This window comes from Myiozetetes cayanensis, unplaced genomic scaffold (assembly GCF_022539395.1).
Source record: "Myiozetetes cayanensis isolate MyiCay16 unplaced genomic scaffold, myiCay2020 scf15, whole genome shotgun sequence".
NCBI classification, from domain to species: domain Eukaryota; kingdom Metazoa; phylum Chordata; class Aves; order Passeriformes; family Tyrannidae; genus Myiozetetes; species Myiozetetes cayanensis.
Window position 1 is genome coordinate 12,062,673 of NW_026087159.1, and position 25,681 is coordinate 12,088,353.

Below are 25,681 nucleotides of genomic sequence, written 5' to 3' on the forward strand. Positions count from 1 at the left end.
TGCGGGGGCTGGATGAAAAAGGCCCTCCCGGGGTCTGGATCCAGGGGAGCAGCCCGCATCCCAGCTGGGATGGTGACCCTTCCTGCTGCCCATCTGCTTCGTGAGTGATGGACAGTGGCACAGCTCACCTGCGGGCAGCAGGCAGGACAGGGGCAATCCAGAGTCTCCTACAGAGACCATCCCACTCCCTGCTGGCCCCAGGGAGAAGCCAAACACGAGTCCTAGACTGCTCCATACACAGAAGGAAAAAGGGGTCCATTGCTCCCTCCACAACCTTAATCAAATTATTTTCTACCCAGGTTCACATGCCCTGTCTGCATGCTTTTGTATCCAACTGCCTTCTAAACAGTAACCGACTGTATTCCAATTTTCCATATCCCTGTTATATTTATGAAATTCCAAATACATATACCCAACTGAATAAACAAATACCATACACTGGTATTGCAAAGACAAGACCAAAGCTATGTTCATTTTCACTCCAGTGTTCCACAGGACCAGTCACACCGTCAACTTCCCTGCATGCCAGTGAGTCTCAGCGACTTGGTGTTGGTGAAGTTTGAAATGACCCTTGCTTTGGTGGGCTCCCATCTCCACAGCCATGCCCTGGTCCCAGGAGGCTCATGCAGCTGGTCACGGCAGCCAGCTCTGCCGCCACAGACCAGGCTCCAGTGAACCCTCTAACAGAAGCATCTTTATGGGCTTCCTGAGAATTAAGAGACAAATCTAAGATTATAAATTAGATCAGTGGCAGAGCAGCTAATGTAATCCACAATTTTTGCCTTCCTAAGGAGTACACAATTGTTTCATAAGTGCTATTGGGTTAAAAATATTGTTGAAGAAAAGCTGTGGCACCGTGGAAGACAAACACGACAGAGTTCATCTTAAACTGGGCTTCACTGCAAGATTCGCATTTGCATCGTGGGCCTCCAAAAGAGAGGGAGCTCAGGCAAGGCTGTGTTGCTGACAGTCCATGCTTGCACCCAGCAAACCCCAAAGCACTGCTCCTCTCCCTGCCACAGGCAGGCAGGTGGACACAGCATTTCCTTTCTAGCACCTCTGTTTTCTCCACAGACAGGCTCCAAACACACTACTCAGGGCCTGGAGCTTTAAAATATTTTGAATTGGTCCCCTCTCTTGTCTGTTTCTTATTTAAGCATCATCATTGGTTTTAAAGGCCCCATTCAGAATCATGACTTGTAGCCAATACTTTAGACCAACATGGGAGGTGAAGTCACGTTTTCAGAACATTAATCCAGAAACAAGTAGAGGAAGGTTTATTTAACAAAATCACTCTTAATATAAGTAAAAGCCTAGTCCATCACCTAGTCCCTTACATTCAATAACTTGCCTGTTTTCAATATCTTGAGCTTCAACCATGAAACTCAAACAACTTACTAAAGCCCTGGGACTTGCAGGAGGTGGCAGTCGTACTTCCCCGTTTCCACAGAGGGGCCTGGTTGCTGCCAGCCAGCAGCCCCTGCATCAAAGTGGTCTGCAACAGCCCTTGCTCTACCCAGCAGAAAGAAAAAACACTTGACAAGTATAAGTGCCTTCATTTTCTTAAGGTCTTCTTGAAAATCTTCGGAAACTAGCAAAAGATGCACAAAATAGATCCCGAAAAGGCTTTCAGAACTCATTCCAGCAAAGGGGTGGGAGATCCTTCCTGAGCAAGCAAACCTGCTGTTCCCATGAAGGGCAAAAGCAGAGATAATCCCTCTCCTCCAAAGTTGCACGTTTGGCACCTGGAGCTCCACAAACACCCCACACCCTCATCTGCATAACAAAGTTTGTGCACAAACCAGGGTTTTGCAGTCAGGTTTCAAACCCCCAAGGACGCACTGCTGGAGACACCCAGCCCAGGCTCCACTGGGGCCCTGTGCTGGACATGTGTCTGCTGCCATGGGGGCTGGCAGGACGGTGCCTTCCCCAGGGACACAGCACGCCCATGCTTGGCCACACACGACCTCAAGGCAGAGCAGCAGAGTGTGAGCTGGCCCTGCTCACCGAGGCCAGGACTGCAGGAAGCACGTCGGGGTGTACCTGTTCCCCCAGCGGCTGGCTGCTGGCAGCAGGGATCCAGCACCCTCTGCAAACCCCCAGCTCAGGGGCAAGAGCAAACATGAGGCTGTCCCAGCCCTGCTCCACTGAGCGAAGGGTTCATTTACCCGAACTGCCAGGAATAGAAAATTCAACTGCCCTCGGCGTGACCTCTTTTACAGTTATAGTGGAAAATACAACTGCGGTTCCCAGCACCTGCAACAGCTCAGAGCGGGGATAATAAGATCAGCAAGGCCTCCTGGCCCTGTTCACCACCGCCCGGCCCCACAGCCTGCTACAAAGGGGAATGCTGGCTCAGCACGGGTCAGGCTCCGGTTTTGCCGACGAGGCTGCAGGCTGCGAGCCCTGCTGCCATTTCCCCCGCCCTGTGCCAGCCAGCCCTTCCCCTGCCCATCCTGCTCTACAAGCCCAGAGCCGGCTTTCTGGCAAGATGCTCCTGGTGGGTGGCTTTGGTGGTTGTCTCCATTTATGGTTAGAGGAGGAGGAGTCCTGCCAGGGCATCTCTCTGATGGAATCACAAATGCCTGGACCCCTCTGGTGGCTGCTGCTGCCATGGGTGGGCTCACAAGCTGAAAGCACTGTACAGCCACGGGAGCTGCTGAGGTTGCACCAAAATGGTCAAACCTCCCACCTGTTCCATCAGGTTCAGCAGCAAAGAGTGCAGAACAAAGTTTGAAACAGGGGAGGGGCATCCCAGCCTCATTCTTTCTCTTTCCAACCTACCTATATCCCATGAGAATCTTGCTACCCAAAGGCTGTGCACATATGCACTCTACATGCAAAGGAACATACAAAGGCAGTGAGGAAGACACGGAGAAATAACGAGGGCCTGTTCAGTGCTCCATTCCAAAGGCAGGGCTCTGCAGCCCCATTGTCCCTGTTCCCAAAGGAGGAGAGACAAGGCTGTGCCCATGGTGGATTGGGTGAGACTGAGGCCAGCAGTCCACAACCACAGAGGCAAAAGGTAACCGAACTACAAACCTTGTGAGACAGCATGGAAACCTTTTCTGCTGAGAATACTCCATTTGATCCAAAGAAAACCCTATTTTCCCACAAAACAAGAATAATGAAATCACAGTTTTCTATCCAGAAAATGTTAATGGAAAATTTGTGCCTAGCTATGAATACAGATTGGAGATATTTGGATTTCTGAGGAAAGGAAGGTCAAGTCATTTTCACAGTGTGAAAAATGAAGCTAAGAGAGTTCATATTTCTCTGTGAAGCCATGATTGATTTTTCTTTCTGTGCCTCATTCATACTGCACTAAACATGTATAGAGAACAAACTTACATCTTAGATAAAGCACACAGATTACATTAATACCTCGAAAATTAAGTTAATATTAGCATCTGTTTAAAGGTAGGCACAAAAACATTTAGCCCATCTCTATGAGAACAGGCTGTTGGCAGGAGTGCATAAATCTTACGTACTGCTATATCACACACACACAAAAAAATCACCATTGAGATGTGCATATATAAAGAAAAACCTGTCATGTGGTGCCTTAACAGCTAAATTTCCTGTTTGGAAGTACAGAAGTATTTTAGTTACTGAAAGTATGTTGGTACTCAATTTCAAGTGTGTATATATAGGCAATCTTTATTTTCCTGCCATCTTAATTGTAATTATCAACTCTGTGCTGCCTGAGTGATTTATTTAACTGTGCAGAACTATTCTTATTAGCATTGTTACTCCTATTTTATGAAACAAAAATAATTTAATACAATAATCACTTCTGAGAATATATTGATAAAGTGTTCTTACTGAGAGAAGGGGGAATGTTCTCCTTTCCTTCTGAATAACCCTCCCTTCATTAGGTTTCTCCAGACTCCTTTAGGAAACATTGGTGTTTTGGTGTTTTAGTTCACAATGGCAAGCTCTTACATACCATGTCAGGATGTGTCCAGAGCTACCTTCCAGGACACACTCATTCCATCATGCTCTGTTCCTACGAGGTGCACAGTGGATGTTTTAAGGTCCCACAATAGTCGGATGTGAATTAGTCATAGGGGTTTTCAGCTCCCTCTTTTGGTATCTCTCTATATGTTTGCCACATATCAGCAAAAGCCCCAGGAATGTAATTTTCAGGTGGTGAGAAAGTCCTCCCTAGTACATGTTGCAAAGTAATGCTTACAAGAGATGCTCATTGATAACCAAGCAGTCACACCAGAAGTGTTGTGGTGCTCAGACTGTGACACTGCATGGCCCTACCTGACTGAGGCACAGCTGCACCTGATGTTTTGCCACTGTCAGGATAAAATCAAAAAATAACGAAGGGAAAAAAAAAAAGCAACAATAATGACATTCCTATTTATTACTGTCACTCTGCACATTCACCAGGCAGCTCTTAAAACACTGTCAGGATAGTCTAAACTTTCCAAACTAGGCAAGGCAGCGACTGTAGTCAAAAGCTAGAAGAAAGTCATTTCAGAAACAAGTAACCCAAAAGCTCCACTGGAAAACAGATGCAAATCAGTTGTGAAAAGAAAGAGGGAGGATCACAGAACTACAAATTTGGAGGATGACAGTGGTCAAAAGTACAAAGGCTCTATGAAAAAATCAAAACCAATTTGACTTTCAAGTAGACATTTCATTAATTAGAATCATCACAGTCTGATCTTCTTCTGACATCCAGCACCCCTCCTTTTCTTTTTTTTCTCTTGTTTTTAAGTTTATGACCAATACATTATTTTGAAGAATTTAAAGCAGCTGGTTATCTTCTTCTAAGACTTAAGGAACAAAATTTTATTTCACACTTACTAACTGATTGTAAACGATGGGTGGAAGTGAGTAGCTGAGGAGGAGGCCATCTGTTGCAATCCCTTCCTTTAACCAAACCAATTGCTTACAGCCTTAGCATGGCTCTCACCATCTCCTACCCTGGCACACAGAAGCAATCCCTGTAGTAGCTTTTTAACCAATTGCATGACCATATGTTCCTTGTGAGTGGAACCAAAGACAAGGCACAGCATAAAACAAAGCTACTGTACCGACTTTGAAACACAAACACAGCCAGAAAATTGAAGTGCAAAAGCATGGTAAAAAGGCTTTTCACATCAAGTTTCTTTCTTTCTGCCATGTTGCTTTCAAAAGACAGAAGCACTTTAGAGCAATGATGTCTATATATAAGCTGCTGAAGTACTGTCTTGTCTTCAGTGATTTTTATGATGATATTCTCTAATGCACTTCGCAGAAACATAAGACTAGGCAAAGCTTCCTTTTTTTTTTTTTTTTTGAAGGAAACAAAAAGAATAATATATGGCACATAGCATTAGCACAGAGGTGGAATATCAGAGAAGAAAAGCTGCTCTTTTTCCTTTCTCTTCCCCCTTTTTCTTCTGTTACTCTGTTAAGATCACTGCATTATGTTCGTCCCCTTCAACTTCAATTGCCTGATTACCCTATGTTAGGAAAATAGGACCTTCCTGTTTTCTACTAATATTAGAACATGGTATCTCTAACAAATATGTTCAGAGCAGATGCTATAGCTGTTCATGATTAACTATGAGAAACCAAGAAAATTCAAGCAACAGCCTGGGTATTGGTCTAGATGTTCAATAACAAACAAAGGAATTCAGTCATAAATCCAAAGCATTAAAAAGTGCAAATGATATCTAGGTATGTGAAATATTCCATGTGACAACCATTCCTGACAACAAAGAGGTCAGAAAAACTTAAGTTCATTTAAGGAGATACTTTCCCCCCAAGAAGATGTTGGTAAATACCTACAAAATGTTTATTTTTTAGTTTAAAAAAACATTACTTAACTACATCAACTTAATTGTAGGACCCCTGTGTTTTCACAAATGCATACCCTGCTAAACATACTATAGGTTTTATTCACAAATTTGATCAGTTTTTGGGAGTATTGTGGGAGCATTTTACAGATGCATGGGGGGGCCAACAAAGTTGAGTCTCTAGGCTTCTTCCTGGCTCTGCTGTGAGAAAAAAGAAGTGTCTGCTTTCCATGGGCAGACACAGGCAGCCATCCAGACACTTGGGCAGTGAATGGATCCTATACACATATTACATCCTACTTTGCTCTGCTGTGACAAATGTTATGGTATAGAATATAATTTAGGGTATCAGCCCACATGTCCATTTGGCAAGCACGGAGCACTGCATGAACATCAGTGTTTGGGTGTTCACACCTCCCCGGGTTTTTACAAGAAACAAAACCCAGTTCTGACTCAAGGAAAAGATATTTGGGCCCACTTAGAAGACAACAGGAGGGAACTCCTCATTTGAACTTCTTCTGAGCCCTGAAAGACCTGGTGAAACTGATACTCCACACAGAAATAGCACTGGGATTAGAGCATCCAAGATGGTCCAAAGGCCTTTGACAGGTCCTGGAAAGATTCTGCTGAGAACAGTGCAAGACCATTGCAGCAATTTCTTGTCATTCAAGAGATGAATGTCTGGCATATTTATTTCACAAAGTGAGAACCAGTATCCCAAACAAATAGCTAGAATGAGTATTATCCAGCCTTTTTCCTGGCAACCAGCTTAAACGACCGTGTCTTGCTTTTCTGGGAAACCTGCCAGGTGAGCTTTGAAAGGATTGTAGTGCTGACGGCAAAAGTCTAGAGGGTTCGTTCCATGTGCTAACCAGAGGTCTGCTAAAATAATCAGGAGGAGGAGGCAAAGGCCTTCATCCTGTGCAAGAGAAGAGGGTTGGAGCATAATGGCCTTGCCGGAGGGAAGCTGAGAAGGCTATTAAGCTCACTGGGGCATGGACTGTCTTTTACCATGTGTTTGCACAGCTCTAGCACTGAGGCACTCCAGAGTAAAGTCTTTAACGGTGGTTAAATGACTTATGCTCTTAAAATCTATTTCCAAAAGCGAGTAGTATAACTTCCTTTACTCCCAGCCTTGGGCCCAGGGTGAAATTCCGCTCCCACTTGCCTTTTTTTTTTTTTTCCCCCCCTCATCCTTGATGAAAAATTTACCTGGTTCACTTGTGATTCTACTGCATGCAATGACTGTGCCTCCAGAGGTCATCTCAACAGCTAGAAGAAGCAGGTGACACCAAAATGATGTTTCACCGTTTTGTGATGTCACCACATTTACTGAAAATTAAGTTTTGAGGAAAAAATGCATAACCAAACAGAGTTCTTAAATCAGAATTAATCCAAGCTACATAATGAAGAGCTGCCAAGTGAAAAATTTGCTGCCGTGACTTACATATTGAACTGATTTAAATGACCTAATTTATGAAAATGCATTTTAGAATGTCATTCTGTCAATGTGGAAAACTAGTGCTGTAAGAGTCAGTAATCATCGTACTTCTGATAGTATTAATGTGAATTTGCCTATTATATAGGATAGATTATTAGCTGTTTCATCCCTAAGGAAAACACTGATATTGACAAAGGGAGAATTTAACTTTGAGTGAAAAAGACTCACTTGGCAAGGAGTTTAAAAGCAGAATAGTATTTATGTAAATATAATGAGAAGATTATAGCTGATCTCCTTGACATTATTCTTCAATAAAAAGATGGAAACATTAGAAATTTATCTGAACTATACTAAGATAGCTAAATATAGAAAGGAAACCTTATAGCCAGTTGAAGGGATGCCTGAAAAGCCTTTTGTCCACTCTGTTAGGAAGAGAAACCTCTTTGTAATTGTAGGTGACTAAAACCAAACAGAGATTGTTACAGGTAACAGTGCAAACCACCATAAGTAGCAGCTGATGGAAGAACTGGTCTAAGTGATCATGGACCCTTACGTTGCTTGTTCACTCTGAGTTTTAAAGGCCCAGAAATAACAATTGAGGCAAATAATTTATCTCTTTAATCGCAATTGAAATATGGTACACTCATGAATACCATATTTACGTGTTTTTTTAAAGCTAGAAGTACAATATTGCACCACTAAACCCAGTTACAAGAGCAAGTCCCCATGTTAGTGGCCATACTTGCAAATTAGCTTTAGGTGCCTGCTAGATATCATAAAACAAAGAAGTCAATCAAGAACAGAACAGCCAACTACAGCCTAAGGATATTAAAAACATAGAACAATATCTATCACCCCAAGTGCAACCTTAAAACCGTGTGACAGATCAGTTGTTAGGAGAAAAAAGTCAACTGCAGATCAATGTAATCAAGAGACTGATTACTTAACTGAGGAAAAAATTAGTATCCTCTGCATAGAGAGATTTCTTTTTGGATTACAGTGACAAATGCTTCCTGATCTTTCTAAGACCTGCACACATTTGCTGATGGTTCATTCAACAGGCCTCAGAAGAGGCAAAGATTTTCTTAAGTAGGTGCTTGAAATCACATTGACATTTTTAGAGGAAAATCAAAACAGTCCCTTTGGTTCTGGTTTCTGCTTTTAAGAATGTAGTTTCAAGCATTAACATTTTAGAAATCAGGGCAGGAGCCATTGGGAAGGCTGTACACAAATGAAATGGGATACAATAAGCAGATGCAAGTAACTAAACAAATTAAAGTATACCTGGGTATGGACAGCTGCTGTAGTTTTCTGTATGTTATTTAAAAATCTTTATTTATTTTAGATATTTTTTTCTGATGAAACTACTTTATATCTTTCACATTTCCTATAACAGCAAAGCCATGAGTACTGAGTGCTACTGCCCTTATGCAACAAAGAGTCATTTTAGTGGTCTGCTCAGGCCTTCAATTCCTGAAATCCAGTTTTATCACATACATTTCCTGACAACTGGGTTTCATTTTCCTCTGTCAAAATACAGAATTATTTGAACATGTTTTAGAATTAGTTATGTTAACCTGCACTTTGAGAGCAGTCACGGTATTAAATGGTAGGCACCCATTAGAAGGAACAAGTTGGAGTCATTGAGTCCTTTATGTAACATTTTTGTAAAATTTTAAACATCATTTTGAGAAGCAGAAAACGTACAAGTCCAGTGATATCTGTCATTACTCATTTTTCATACACTCAACGTGATTATTCATTACTCAAAAATGACATAGTTAAATGCTAAGCCTTGCTAAAATATTGATCATAATATGTAGGGGCATATAATTTATCTGAATCAAGTGAAATATGTTTTCCTCAGCAAGATGATGAAAGCTTGTCTCATTACAGCATTATTTCTACTGAAGTTTCCACCATTAGTTAGTTTAATGACTCTCTGAACATTTTAATTGAGAAGATCCCTGTGCCAGTTGCTCATTCAAGACACATGGATGAGTTTAGATTTGGGAAGGAGAGAAATGTGCAGTCAGCTGTGCTCAGCCTGAGAGCACAGGCAGAAGGCAGAGAACCAGGTATAACAAAATACCCAGATCAGGAGGGGCGGGAGGAATTGGAGAGGAAAAGGCAAAGTGTGTTACAAGCCAGGAGACGTGAAAGGACGCCAACTGCCTGTAAGAATCCTCAGGCTGGCAACGTGACGTACAAATATGTGTTTAAGTCATATAGACCCCCTCCTCCCTTCAAAAAATATCCACTGAGGCCAGTGGAAAACTACACTGACCTTTGCGAGTCAAGCCTGATAAGAAAAGGTAAACGTGGCTAGTGCAAGCCTTGGTTTCACCCTGAATGTCTGCTTTATAAAGGAGAACAAATTAACCTCCACTCTTGCATCATCCCCTACCTGCACACAACAACTCACATACATTCAAAGGGGAAAAGCAGAGCAAACCACTATTTCACATCAGCTGCAGGTAGCTGGTCAGCAGATCTGTTCAAGGGGTGCTCTGCTGTCCTCCCTGGGGGTTTGAGCTGAGTCTTGAGCAGCTCATCCACGAAGTCTGGTATTGCTGTCAGCTGTGTGGCACTCGAAGTGCTGACACAAAAATAACTTGTAGATAATCTCTCCATTGTTACTGATAAATTAAGGAAGGTGTTGCTACTGTAGACTGTGATACCTCTGTGTAAGTGGAAGTGGGGTCATTCCTACCTGTAAACACAGCTCCGAAAAAAACCCAGAGATCTAGGAGGAAAACAGACACAAGTAATGTTCATATTTAATCAGAAAAATATACTGGGGACGGTGAGAAATTTTTATTTCTGCTTCCCAGCTACTGAAACATAAGCTAAGAAGAGCTCAAGTGATTTGCCTGAAATCACATAGTTCTACATATTTTAGCCTGAATGTCAGATCACCAGACTTGACTATTTGCTTAGTCCGCTTTCAGTTGCTGCTAATACCAGGAAACACCACAGGTTTTATGCTTTGAACATTCACAAGTTACTTCAGGACACATAAGACAAGCAATTTGGCATCTTTGAGTGCAAGGATGCCTTCTTCAGTAATTTACTTGGCTTAATTGAAAGATCTTTAACTTGGGACTCTATCTTTTTGTAGCTATCTACTCTGTCCAGCAAAGCACCCTCGATCCCAGCTGGATTCTTGGAGAGCTGTAATTATTGAACACGAGAACTAGTGATTTTGTAGCTACTGATCCAGGGCACAGACAACTGATTGAAAGCAAGTAAGTCACTGAAGCATAACCAGCTGCTGTCATGCACACACATATCAAAAACAGGACCAAAAAAAGAGGTACTTGGAAACACCATAAGGGACTCAACTCAGACATGCCACATGCCATTTTGTACAGCGTGCACCACAGACAACATTCTCCTTCTGAGGGCTCTTCCGGGACAGCCTCGGATATTAAGTGCTCAAGTTACTGGTCCAGAGCTAAATATACATTTTGTCTTCAGCAAATGGTTACCCAGAGAAATGCAGTGGGACTAATTGAACAGGCCAGCAAGATCTGCAAGAGGTTCTACAAGGCCTTGTGCCAGGTCCTGCACTCAGGTCATAACAATCCCAGGCAGTGCTGTGGGATGGAGGAAAGGTGGCTGGAAGGCTTCCCAATGGAAAAGGGGCTGTGGGTGCTGGTCAACAGTATCTGAACATGAGTCAGCGTGTGCCCAGGTAGCCAGGAAGGTCAATGGCACCTGGCTTGTACCAGCAATAGTGTGGCCAGCAGGGCAGCTGAATTGTGTTCAGTTTTGGGCCCCTCACACAAGAAGGTCATTGAGGTGCTGGAGCATGTCCAGAGAAGGGCAGTGGAGCTGGGGAAGGGTGTGGAGCACAAGTCTGATGAGTGGCTGAGGGACATGGAGGGGGTCAGCCTGGAGAGAAGAAGGTTCAGGTGAGACCTCATTGCTCTCTACAGCTACGTGAAAGGAGGTTGTAGCCCGGGGGGGGGGTGTCTGTCTTTTCTCCCAGGAAACAAGCATTAGGGCAAAAAGAAATGGTCTCAGGTTGTGCCATGGGAGGTTTAGACTGGATATTAAGACAGATTTCTTCACCAAGAGGGCTGTCAAGCACTGGAACAGACTGCCCAGGGAAGTGTTGGAGTCACTATCCCTGGAGGCTTTCAGAAGACATGTAGATGTGACACTTGAGGACGTGGTTCAGTAGTGACTTGGCAGTGCTGGGTAAACAGTTGGACTCAATGATCCTAAAGGTATTTTCCAACCTGAACAAGTCTATGATTCAGCTTCATGGAAGTATTGCTACCACAGTGCCTCCCACATTCACAAATAGAAATAGAGAAAAGCACAGCAGTTTAAAAATGTCATTTCTATTAGGAAAAAAAATGAAAGAGGATGAATCTCTGAATATTTCTCAGAATGCCATTTGATTAAATACATCCAAACCTGGAAAGCTTAAGCCCAGAAAAGAAGAGAAAAATTAAACCTAATAGGATTAATTCTAAACAATCACATATTTTACATAAAGAAAATGAAGTGCTTGACATAAACACTTCACAAGCAAGATGATTTATGTTATTTTCACTTTGTTTGTGATTACTGGAAATAAAAATATACAACCCTGCACTCATTTGACTTGTTCTATAGAACTTTTGCTGAACCTTTTTATATAATCATACACATGCAAGATCAAAAGAGAGATGGGAAGTAGAATGTGCTTCATTATGGGAAGTACAGCTCATATCCTCCTCCACAACACAATTTATTAGTATCTAATAGAATTGTAATGTTTCTCATTCTACACTTTTACAGCTGCATCAAAATATTAAAGTGTGAATTGCAATTAAACTCACACAGTGCTCTTAGCATAATTTCCCTTGTATTAATACTTAGCAAACCAAGTTATTGGTGTAATATTACTCTTGATACTGGTTGTCATAAAGGGATAAAGCCTCCAAATAGTAATAAAGTATATTTTACTGGAGAGAGAGCAGCAGTACAAAAAAACATTATGCTACTGGAGTTGTTAATTTCTGTGGAAGAGGGTGGGGAGAGAAAGGCTTTTGACTCCTTAAATTACAGTTTGCAGGTTAGTACACCAACTCACTTTAATCTCGCTAAACAGGTAATTTACTTGCTCTCTGAATGCACCCATTTGCAAGGAAATGCTACTGCACTCCAGGGATGATTCTAAGATTGATTGCTTGGCTCTAGTCACCGGTAACAGTATGAATTCTGCTAAGCTCCATTTTCAATATGCCTAAAATATTTAAAGATTTTAGAGGGGAAAGAAATGGAGGGGCAATATTTCTTTCCTGTAACCGCAATTTATGGGTGTGTGGCCTGCTTGACTAGAGAATTTTGAAGCTGAAGAGCTAAACTACGACTTGCAAGTGGCAATAGGCACGTTGACTTGGGATAGAGCAGTTCCAGCTGTGACATGCTTAAGTTATCCCTTAGGAAGTTCAGAAGTTATTTTTTTATTTTCCAGCTGCTCCTTAGATTAGCAGTTGGCTGTAGCTTTTTGTGGTTTACAGTTCAGAATGGAGCTTTGCAAAAATGCCCTCATGGAAGAAATGGAGAACTTTTATATATTTGCTTATGGAGGGAAAAAAGAAAGTGGCTGAATTAAATGCCATTAAGTGGACATAATTTTGATAGGATATCCTGGGCTGGATAGTTCTATAAAAGCATCTGGAAGTAGAATTTAAGTATCAAGAATCACTGCTTATTTTAGGAACCCACCAGATAAACTAGTTCATATTCTAAGTGCTGACCCACTGTGTTATCAGAAGAGGAGCTGCACTTTGGGTCAACACTTTTGATCAGGTTTTGCCTGTTTACCCAGGGCTGGAAGCAATGAAGACTTGGCCACGCAGGCTGCAACCAAAAACCCAGTGAGGTTGTGCAGTCTCCCCTGTAAATCATATCATGAAAAAAAAAGACCTTTTAGTTAACAATAAAATTCCAGTCTCAGGGTGATACTAAAGGAGGTTTTGAAAGATTATGTTGACTTATTTCAGATAGGCTCGTGGTTTTACTAACATCCAGTGTGTGTTATTGATAAAGGACCTTCTTAGTTGTTGCCCTCCAACTTGCAAAGCTATTTCTGTCAGTGGAGATTTCACTCCCTTCCAGAGAGGGATCCCTTTGCACCAGGATTAAAGATTACTGGGTAAGAGAGCTGCTAAATCTGTGAATGGACCACCAGATTCTGGTCCATGCAGTTTCACACATCATGGAACAACATACAAATAAAGCAAACCACCTAAAACTGCTGCAAGCTCCAGTCCCACTGCCATTGATGTTAGATTGTTTTTAACAGCTTTGTCTTCTGTCTGTGACAATTACTGCTGATAGATCCTCTGATCTGGGTAGGCTGAACATGAGGAGTCTGTTTCACAGCCCACAGAATCAACACTGTGGTGTCTGGGATTTGCTGTGCCATTCATGAACTGCCAAGATAACTGCATCACTGCGATGTGTCACACATTTCCTGGTTTTCCTCCCCTTTTCTTCTCTCTCTCCCCTGTATTTTTTTCTCCCAAAAAATTGATATCTCCTGCCTAAGCCACCGGTTACCAGAATAGACCAAAGTACTTGAATATAATGAAAAGGTCATTAATTGCCACCAGCCTGACCTCCCATCACAGGCTGCCTCCCTCCTTACTCAGCATGGGGAGGTTCAGCCCCTAACTCTGTGTTGCTGCACCCAGTACAATAATCACTCCTGAGCAACAGTAATGGTGACATTATTTTGCTCGTGAGGCTATGAGAACCTGGTGAGCTAGAGACTAGAAAAAGTAGTTTGGTGACAGTCTGTATGTAAAAAAAAACCAAAAAAAAGTTAAGTATTCAAGGATCTAACCCAAAGCTTATTTAAATTCAGTAGAAGTTTCAAATGTGGCCCCTAATATCTTGAGCACAACTTGGAAAGACCTTGAGCACCCAGGACAGGACTGTGGCAAGGTTTACTCATCTAAGTCTGGCTGAAAGTAAAATTCTCCATTCCTTCCTCTATTTCTCAAGGTACATTTCCTAGCAGTATAATTTACAGAAAAATGATCAAAATATCATTAAGAAATGTCAGTACTCTCAGCCAAGCTCCTTTCAGACATATAAGCAGTGTATGGCAGGCATAATAAAGTCATGATTAGCAGTGTCCTTTAAATTGCAGGAAAGGGAGACAGGAGATGTGCCCTCTTCCATCTCTGAACAGGCTCTTTGCGTGACTGTGAACAAGTACATGACTAGCAAATGCCTGGGCATAACTCAATTTTTTCATGCCTGTAAAGATATTAGCCCTTCTGCACTACCCAGCAGTAGCAGTAACATCATCTTCTCCCTGCTCATCAGAAGCCACAGACAAACCAACCCAGACAAACACGTTGCAGAAGCTGATTCCCTGCTCAGCCCAGAGCTGGGGCCAAGGAGAGGCAAAGCAGCAACTGAACCACAGAGTGTGAGAACATGATGGGATCCTGGAAATTAGCAATGGACAGTTACCTCAGAGTTAGTTTTGCCCCTGGGAAATGGAGAACAGTGAGGAAGGAGCAGAGGACCTAGAAGAAAGAGTCACAGTGCTGAAGAATGAGCTCTGCATGAGCACCAGCAGTTCTCCATCTCCTCTCAGCCCTGTTTCTTCTAACAAGCCCACACACTCAAACTAAGGCAGACATGACTCAAGAAGTGATCCATTTGTCCTACAATAATGTTACTCCAATTAGCCATGTATCCTTTGGCAGCTAGAACTACATCTGAAAAGAAAAATACATTCTTCATTGCTTGCTCTTTTCCTACAAAGAAGTAACAGCTTGGCCTCTGTAGAAAACACTCAGTAAATGAATTTGGGTAGTATCAGGAATTTTGTGAGACACTGTTTAATAGTGAGCCTAAGAGAAACTGATAAAATTATATGCTAAGATAATCAAGTACATCTCTGTATGTAGCACTAAGTTTATGTTGACTTCACATTTTGAAGGAAAAACCCACAAGACAATAAAAAGGGTTGAGCCCTCACAGAGCATTATTCCAGGGAGTTATTCCTGGCTCACCTCCAGAAGGGATACTCCCAGGGTAGATATTTCCATTCTAGGACAAAAGTCTCTCATTTTGGATTCCTTTAGCCTTTTTAGAAACAATAGCTCACCTGTTATATTCAGCAGACTCTGCTAAATCCACTTCCCTGGGTAGGCACCCCCTTTTATTGTAAGGAACTTATTTTTAGATCCAGGTAAAATGTTATGTGACCAATCTAGACATGACTTAAAAGAAAACGTGTGCATGAAGTACAGAATACATTAGCACCTGCCAGAGATGCTGTGGAGTTCTAGATCTTAACTGCAGCCCCAGCCTGAGACTAGTGGATGCAGAAGCTTCAGGTCACTTGCAACATCATCACTATGGATATGCCTGCATCATTGGCACATCAGCCCAAAAACCTACAAAACAGGTACCCAGGAGTGCTTTGGACAAGGAAGCTCCTGATCCTCAGACACTGTAAAGGAGTGGGGTCAATCCCATCAAAGGGTTCTTTGTGAGCCTGTTTCTTTCTCAAAACAAGCCCTTCAGATCCTAAATCCACCTATGTCTAAGTTGCCAGATTTGAAGCAGATACCAGATTGGTTTACTTCCTAAGTTTGGACATAGCAAACAAACAAGAAAACCCCAAAGCAACCCAAACCCACATGGTAATACACATGGGAGCTGTGAGCTTTTCTTAAAGCTGAAATGATTCTTTCATGAAACAAAATATTGCTACTAGCCCACTCTTGCTGTAAATATAATCAGTGCCAAAGAGTACATTGGCTTTCCTAGCCCCATTTGTCCGGCCCAGTCATAAAATGGTGAAGAAGCCAAAGCCTAGATGCCAGCTGAAACTGTGGTAAAGCCAAAGGTGAAGACCAGACTGTACTGTTGTACTCGGTGCAAAGAGCACGTAAAGGCACCCGAAAACTATTTGACTTACAGACAAGGTGACAGTATTTCTGAAATAAAAGATTGGGGTAGTTTCATAGTGAGGTTTTTTTTACAGTCATAAAAGAGACAAAACACCCATTTGCAAAAGATGCTTGCTGGTGGTGTGATTGCCAGCTCGCGAGGCGACAGCAACACTCGCATATCACTTACAGGGTAGGTTTATTTCCAGACACTCAGGGTTCTGGAGACATTTATCATACACTGCCAAACTAATGTTAACATCCACTTTGAGCAAAGGAACAGATTTAAATGTCTCTGCTGATCCAAGTTTTTCTCTCCTCTGTTCAGCAGACAGAACGCTTGTTCCACTGGACTGTTTATTCCTGGCAAACAGGGCAAATTCTTCTCAGCCTTGGAAAACGAGCAGCTTGTAGTTATTAAGACAGAAAGAGAAGGAAAAGGAGGAAAACGGGTCACTGAGGTGTCAGAAAAAAAAAAATTGCCAGAATGTCATGACAGAAGAAGAGGGAGGAAAAAAAAATATCAAGATTGTCCCGAGTTTTGTTATAGAAGAGACACACAGGAAGGATCTTCAAAAGGAGGTAAGGATTACACTATAGGGCTATACTGTGACTTCTCCCAGATGCCAAATGGCAAATCCAATAGCTCATGACCAAAAATAAAGAGCAATTATAGATGGGCAGTGGAAAATTGATATCTATAAATGTGTAAACTCTTGTGCTAGTGCCTCCCAGCAAAGAACAGAAGCTGGACTGGTGGTTTTCAATATAAACCTATAGCACCTGCTTAATTCTGCTTTTATTTAATGCCTCTGTCCTTTATGTGGCATTAACTTTAATGTAATATTGAAGGCTTTGTTTTTTTAATAGCATAAGTGTAAATGTAATAGTTATATAACAATTATAATAAATCAGGAATGTACTAGAGTCACTGCAATAACTAATAATAACATTAAGACACAGCCTACGATGCATCTAAAGTTCAGTACCTTAGAGAGTTAATTAAGTCCTAAGTTAATTGGCAATGATCTTATTCCTAGACAGGAAATGTAGCCGATTATCTTGTTTATGCTCAAACAAGTAACTGAGGTCATAACAAGACTTTTTTGGGTATTATTGATTGATTTTTAATTTGTTAATTAATTCTGATTGACTTTTCAAGTGTCTTGCTTAATTCTTTGCTCCTAAGGAGATGAAGCTACTGACATGGCTGGTGGCAATGTAAAGTCTGTCACCATTTTCACTGTATGAAATGTGTAGCCTTCATAACTCCACTGTATTTGTAAGTTGCCAGACTACTAAAGGAAAAGCTTTTGTGACAAAGTGCAAATCAAATTACTGTTTTCATAACTTCATGCCCACCTTTACCTGTCACACAGTACACTGTAGCATCAGAGATGCCAAATTGCATTTAATCAGACAAACACTGCTGTATAATTTCATACATTCCTATTGTTAATTGCACAAATGTTACCATTTTGTAGCTTCAGGAAGTGATTATACGGAAAAATAACTAATGTATAAATATATGGAAACCTAACCCAGGCAATGTTTTCCAGGTTACAATCATAGGGAAGAAAATCAATCCTTTGCAAGGCAACTAAGTTTCATCACGGCCACATCTTTAAGCTTCTTTAATTGCAACTGGCTTCTCCCCATATAGGCTTATCCAGAACCAATCCATCAGCTATTGCACAGACTTTAAAAACTGAGCACAATGTTAAAATTCAGCTCATGGGGAAGAACGGGCCCCAAAAGGACCTTTAGCTCATGGTCTCTCCACTGAAGAAATTCTTTAGCTGCACAGTCACATAACAAGGGATAAAATTAACCACTCATTCACTTTGCCTTCTGCCATTTTAGACCAGAATATGGGTACAGAGTAGTAAAATGTCAGCAGTGGGTGGCAGTGCATGGGCAGTCACCTTCCTGGGACAGTCAGAGCTGGGTGAATTGGGTAGTGGAGCTTCTGCTGCCACAAATTCCCGTGTCCCTGCAGGAGAGCCCCTCACCATCACTGCTACTGCACCTCCTGCCAGCAGTGCCCCAAGGGATGGGTCACACAAATGCACTTTCTCTTCCATTTGCAGACTGGTTTGGGTAAGGTAGATGGCCTCCCTGTACAAGGCAGATTAACCCAGAGGTAATTAAAGGCCACAAATGATATGCAGGAAATTCATATCTGACAATATAGAAACAGAGGGGACAAAATCAGTTCCAGGAGGACAAGAGTCTGAACTGAGAAAAAGTGAAAAGGCTTTTTAAAAAAGTCAGAAGTGCCAGTTGAAACATTAACACTTTATTAAAGGTGAAATAAGTGCAGATATGGCCATATTTTGAGCCACTGCCACCCACGCAACAAATAGCAAATGGTATAACATTGAGACTACTTTTCAGCTGTAGATGCAGGCCAGTCCCTCAGTGATATAAATATTTTCCTTCTTTATCCCCTCTGCAAGTTCAGATCCTTTTTTTCCTCATTAAAAAAATCTACAGTTTGGGAATTAATTGACAAACTGGGGTGGTTTTCCCCTCTTTTGTTAATGGGCCTGTTCTCACTTAACAAAATATTGTGACAATTTAGAATTTATTCTTTACATTGACAAAGAACTCTTCTACTTGATTATATTTTATTTCATTGCTAGAGTTTTCTACTGCTTTCAAGTCCCACTTCAGTATCCCTTAAGTGCCACTATTTCACATTATTCTGATTTTGGGCCATACAATTCATAGCAAAGCAATAATTTCCAGTTTTATCTTATATTCAGTGTTGAATATTGTACTCAACATTCTGTCCTCTCTCCCTCTGTAGTTGGATCAGCACTCCCCAGCATCACCAGTCTCTCCAATAATGGAAGGTGGAAGTTACCCTTTGGATAAACATTTCCCTTGTAAGAATTATATGGGCTGATTTACCACACTTGTCTCCTCCCACAGAGTTAGCACTAGTTTCCTAGATCAAACTGCTCCCAAAACTTGCAACATTTTGGAGGCAGCCACCCCTCAAAGCTGAGGGAGGACATTTATTCACATATGCTCAGATTTAGTCCAGGGTCTCATTTGCATTACAGACAGTTTTACCTCCTGAGAATCAGGACCAGTTCTAGTTTGAAACATTCATTCCTATCTGGAAAACAAGTCCATCCATTTAGGAAACTAAACCAAGGTATGGTGTCCCCAGTATTGTTGTGAGAGATTTAGGAATAAACATGAGAACTTTACAAGGAAAAGCTCCCTCTTTTTGTGTTGCCTTTTTGTCATTTTCTCCTGCTTTTATGGTGTCCCTGTCACAATTGCATCCTTGAAGCTCAACAATCCGCTATGAGCACTTATCCTTCCTCTCCACATTTGCAGCCTAATTTTTAAAGTATTTAGGGTGAATTTTTGTTTCACTGGAGAGTGCTTACTTGCTTATGCTTTCAGATTTCGTGGTACAAACACCTTCCAACTAGCCATGTCCTCCCTACCCACCCGACACAGGGGAAATCCCCTACACCCAAATATCAAGTCTACCCCTCTCCCTACCCTCATCTCATCAGGAATTTTGCTTTTTCTGTAACTCAAAGCAAATGAATCAAGTTGAGAGCCAATATTTTGGGGTGGCTCTATCTTTATTATCTGAGACAACTGAGCCTCCTTTTTCTAGGTTGGAAAACATAATCTTATAAAACTCTCATGGTTTAAAAACCAAAATTACTCAGAGTAATCTACAGTTACAAAGATAAAATATACTTTAAAAAGTAATAGCAGTAGAATCTTCATGCTAGATAAGACCTAGAACACAGATAATGAGCGGTTATCAAGATTTTATTTTCATATGTGTTGATACAAAAATTCAATATGTAAGATATTTAACCCCCCTTAAGCAGGCTGAAATAATTCCTTTAGTAGAATGACTAGAGAAAAATCCTTCCCAAGTTTATTCAGAGGGGTAAAGCCTGACCTCAGGTGTACTTGCACCATGCAAGACACACCAAAGCAGAGGATCCCAGACTGGCACAGGGGAGCCAGGCCCAGGGGGACCAACCACGTGTGTGAGAGGTCTCATCAGTGCTAATTAAGGTTTACTGGCTGTGACAAAGCACTCTGCCAGCACAGCCACATGATGCTGGGGCTTCCACTGCTGGAACTGGGAGCAGGACTTGGCCCAGTGGCTCCCCACACCTTCGGATCAGGGTTAGTACAAGGCAGCGGGTGAGCACAAGGTGCTGCTTCTGGGCAACAAACTAAAGCAGGATGACAAAAGACACGTCGTGCTGGCAAATTCTTCTGGGCAGCTTCGCTCTCCAGGCCAGGCCTGGCCCTACACTGTTATCGTTGGGACAGCCTGGGCAAGATAATGCAATAGAAATTTTTGCTTTTATTATCCTGCACCGAGTTTTATGTTCTACTTCAAAATACATCTAAGTTATGAAACCGTTATGCCACCAATTTTTCTTTTTTCCCTGAACAATTCTCTTTGGAGACAAGACTGCCAGCAGCATTTTTGTAAACATCTCTCTTCTTGCCTAGTCAGTGCATACTCAATTAAAAATATATTAATAGCCCCAATCCTCAGCTGTGCTCATTTGCATAAAAAGAGTGCCAAATGATACCTAGTCTTCCGTGCCACCTTTTTCAGAATGGATATAAAATGCCTGGAGAGCACTGCAAAGATCTGGTTGTTTCCTATACAATACTGCCTGCACTGATGCTAACCATTTCCATTATATTTCAGCTTGCTCCCCTTTTTCTTAATTACAAATGGGATTAAATAAATTAAATTCTGATGTTGTATATGACTTCACAAAACTAATACCCTTCTCACAAATGCCATGCAATTTACGAGTAGTGCCTTCTGTGTCACCACCAAGACAAAGTGCAGAGGTATAGATGCACAAGAAGTTAAAGCAGATGGGCATAAATTTGATACTTTTTTTTTTTAAATTCTGTGTGGTTTTAATATCTGGGACCAATCACTGGTCTTTGTATAAACACAGGGAGAGAAAAGGCAGGATTATCAGGGTCATCTTACTTCATGAACACAAAATATGTAGGTAAACTCCATCAAATACAATCTGTCCTCAGCACCCATCATTTTATGAACTGTTGCAGCAATCTCATTTCTATCAGCCATTTGCTCATGTTGCTGGTGATGGGGGCAAAAGCACCACCTGACCGTTCTGCCAGAAATAAATGTTACCCACAACACAAGGTGTGCAGAAGACTCACCAGTTGCACACAGTTGTCTTGTTAATCAACTTTGGATAAGGTTACAATCACCAAAGTGTCAAACACCTACACCTGGCCACAGGAGCTTCAGCAGTGCACCCCATGCCCCCAGGCTGGGGGTGTCTGTGCTGGCAGCTCGGGTCAAGATGGATTTTTAAAGTGACTCTGGATCAAACTGGCCACATTGCAGTGTAGTTCCCACTGAAAGGAAGCCTGTTTGCCTACTCCAGCCACAATGCAAGCCAGGACACGGAGCCTGACCAGACCAGAGCTGCTCTGAAGCACAAATGCCCCAAGTTCAAACAGCAGGTCCTCAGCACCAGCCATTTGCTCAGCCCCTGCTACAAGAGCTATAAATTTAGCTCCTTTTGTCTTGTGTGTGGGCAGAGAACCCAGCATGTGCATACAAGTATCCTTTTCTATGCATGGAAATATTCCTGGATTTTAGGCTGGGATTGACAAGTGAACTTTTTCTAATTAGGAAGCTCTCTTCGCTGTGGTGTTCGCTTTCCAGCCATTGTCTCATTGCTCATTTCCCTTTCTCCAGCCATGTCTTAGCCAATTCTGCTCTCCCACCCCTCTCTTGGTTATGATTTGATATTTTGTTTAATTTGAGAAGACACCTTTTCACTGAATGTTTGCTTGGTTTTTTTTCTTTTCTTTTTTGAGGGGACCAGGGAGAGGGGGATGAAAGTTCAGTTTATGAATTCCTGATCTTGTTATCCAACCCATTTCCCCTGTTTAGTTTTCAGTTGTTACAGTCATATACAGCTGCCCTCTGCAAATTAATATTACAATTGCTATGCTTCAATGCTTTGTATTTCCAGCTCCTTTAAAGCTCTTACTTTAGAACACTGTTGTGCAATAACATATTGAATAAATGAGTAACCACTTCATACTGCTCTTGTATTTATGAATAACCAGAGTAACTCCTTTCTTTGAGAGTGGATGAGAAATTAGATGTACTTTAAAGGCTCCTAAAGTGTATTTTCGGTTGTTACCAGATGAAATCAAAGAGACAAAATTACTTTTTCCTACTTAAATATTTCATTGATTTTTCTTAGAACACCATCCTCCCTCCTGTCTCAATCCAAGGTATGCACGATGAGTCCTGGCTATACCATAAGGCATTCGTTATAGATCTAGGCCTGATCAGAGTATTTATGGAGAAGCATTAAATTTTATTTAATAGAATATTAAATACATTTTAATGTACATATTCTACCTGTATAGACTAGTGCCCAGGAACCTCACAAAAGAAGAAGTGTTGTTCTCTGCCTGACATGCCTGTCTACCAGAGCTGTGTCTGCTCTGCTATATTACACCCATATTCCAGCTGCCCATGGCTCCTCACATCCCATGCACATTAATTGTTGCAACCAGAAACAAAATTGAGAAAGGCATGTGGGACTGTGCATGAAGTGGGAGCAAGCTTATTGAAATTCATGCATTGCTGTGCTTGATTCCCCAAGCCTCACACGGGAACACTCAGCCATAGGTGGCTGCATCACTGTCTGGGGGAGAGGGAGGAACTCGGGCAGAACTGTTCCACTGTGTGGTTTCACTGCTGGCCACGGCTTTTCAGACATGCAAGGCATAAAGCAAGAACCTGGCCTGTTGGCTTTCAGTGCCTGCAAACCCAGGATAAAATTCACCTAGAGCTACTGTGGTAATTGTGTGCCAATTGATGTGCATTTAATCAGACCCCAGCTATTTTCTGAAGATAAAAAAATAAAGCCTTCTAAGTTGTCATCACATAAAGGCAAAATGAGTTTATGCATTTCCTTCAAGCTGAGATCAAACTCTGTCCCCCAGATGTGCCCAACAACCTGCCCAGCATTTTAGTGACAAATTTGGGTAGTCTTTCCAATGCAGAAACAGCAAAACTTTAGCATTTTCAAATCAAAAAAGAAGCTTCCTGCTGCACAGAAAGGCCACACACAGCTACAGCAGCACCCATGTAATCTGAATGAATGCTTTGGCTCTCACCAACGCTGTGCACAGCCCTTGGCTGGTGCTGCTGCCTTAGAAGCATTGGTTACATCAGCAGGAAGCTCTGCACAGGGACCATCCTAACATCAAGGCAGGCCTGAAAAGAAAGATTCTTTGATTTCAAAAGCCCATTTCTTAATTTTTAGCAACTGGTGTAAATCAGGAACTCCCTTCCAGTTGCTCCAGTGTAAAACCACTTCAGAGGGCAGATCTAAGTCTAGTCTTTCAACTTGCAGAAGCACCTGGACTCTGCCCAGGATGGACTGGTAGACTTTTCACAGTTTGGAGCTGAAACAAGGAGAGAGTTGCATTTCATGCAGTCATCTCTCTGAACCTGACTTCTCTGCACAGTAGCTGACAGAATACAGCCCTTAGGGAGGGATATGACTACAACACATTTCTTCTGGTTAGATTGAGTTTTGCAAGTGCAGATAACTTTTTAATATTTTAAAATACATTTTGAATTACAATTGTAATTAAGCAAGGAGATTTTTCCCCCCCATAATCACATGAAAAGGCCCAAGCAATTTAGTGTTCCAATTTTTATATTCATTGAGCAAATATTAGACTGTCCAGTTACATTATTGAACAATAGATAACAACCCTAGGTCACGCTGTATGTTCTTTAGAAAGTATATAATATCAAAGATTAAAAGTATTCTTCTAAAATTACAAGAGGTTTTCGTATCACTTTTTTTTCTGGTTTCGAATTGTAATTCCAACTGGAGAAGGAGCCAAATTATTTCTCAACATTTTCAAACCACTGCTTTCAGGACACTGCAACCCTGAGCTGAGACAATCACATATCTTCCAAGTAGACAATAATATGATCCTATTTATGTCAGACCCATCCAAAACTAGAGGCACAGTGCAAGACTACACGTGAGTGTCCTCTGCTAACTGCAAAAAATCAAGCTCATTAAATATATATTTGTTCATCACAAGGTAGGAAAACATCATTCTGCCAGTCCTGTTTCAGATCCCATTTCATAATCAGTTTTTTCAAACATCTACTCTGTTATAAATCATGTTTTTGAGGATCCCAAAAATCCACATTTTCCACAAACGTTTCCTTGAGCTGTCTGTATCAGTTCTGTGTTCATACTCAAATGGATGCTATCATACCACATTCTTCAGGCATGCAGCTGCTTTTCTGTCTTTGGTGTTTTTAAAAAAAAATTAGAATGAGACTTAACACTTTTAATTAGATGTTTAATTCATGCTTTTTGAGCTATTTCCTTCCAATCTGAATTTTGTCACACAACTATAACAGTCTTTCCACTGCAAAATTTTTTTCTTTAAATGGTAACTCAGTGTCTCATGAAGAATGTATATTGCACAATTTGGTAAAGAATTTGAAAGTGAAAGTCTCGTTTGTGAGTAAAGTAGGAACGCCTAGTAACTGGCACAAGCTGTGAATATAAAAATATGCAACATTCAGAACAAAAACCCCTCCAAAACCAAAGGAACAGTTCAAACACATTTCACAGGACATAGAGGAAATAGAAAGTTTCAGGAACTAGTAGAAAGAGCACATGGAACAGATTGTGATTCTTACTAATGATTTACAAGTACTTTAATATTTTTATGGCTTCATTTCTAAAGAAAAAAACCTGCAGAGATACTCCTCCAAAACCAAATGAAATGTGAGTCAGCTATTTGAAGAAGGTAGCAAAGAGGAACCCAGTTTTCAGAAGGAGATTCTTATTTCTGCTCTCACTGACACTCAGCACATTCACAGCATTGCTTTCCAAATCTTTCAGGAGCAGCTGAGTGCCATTCAGCCAAATGATGTTCCCATTAAGAAAGCAGCACATACCATGCTAATCCCAGGGCTTTTCCTCTGCTGTCAGTTATTGTTTCTAATCACAGGAGGAGGGTGAGCAGGATTTGTCCTGTCCTCAGAACAGTACAATGGATTGTCATTACTGGTAATAACAAGACACGTTCTGTAGGCCAAGAGTTCTTGCTTTGCTGCACTTGGTGTTCATGGCCCGAAATGAGCGTCCCTGTTGGATCTACTTGTTGATCCTCTTGCGTGCACTTGGTAACCTGGCACCCCTGCTCACAATTTTCTGAGCATGTTGTACCCATACAGCCTCACTGTGCACACCTGGGTCAGTCTCTTCAAAGTGCAGCCTTCAGCTGGGCTCAACAGCAAACCCCATGGCTTGCCAAGACCCAAGGCCTGAGCTGAAAGCAGCTTCTATTCAACGATGGAGACAGAACTCTGAGGTCTTTCCTGAGATATTTAAGGTTGTTTGAAACTGCTGGTTCTGCCTGGCAACTACCACTCTCCTTCAGAAAAAATATTTCCA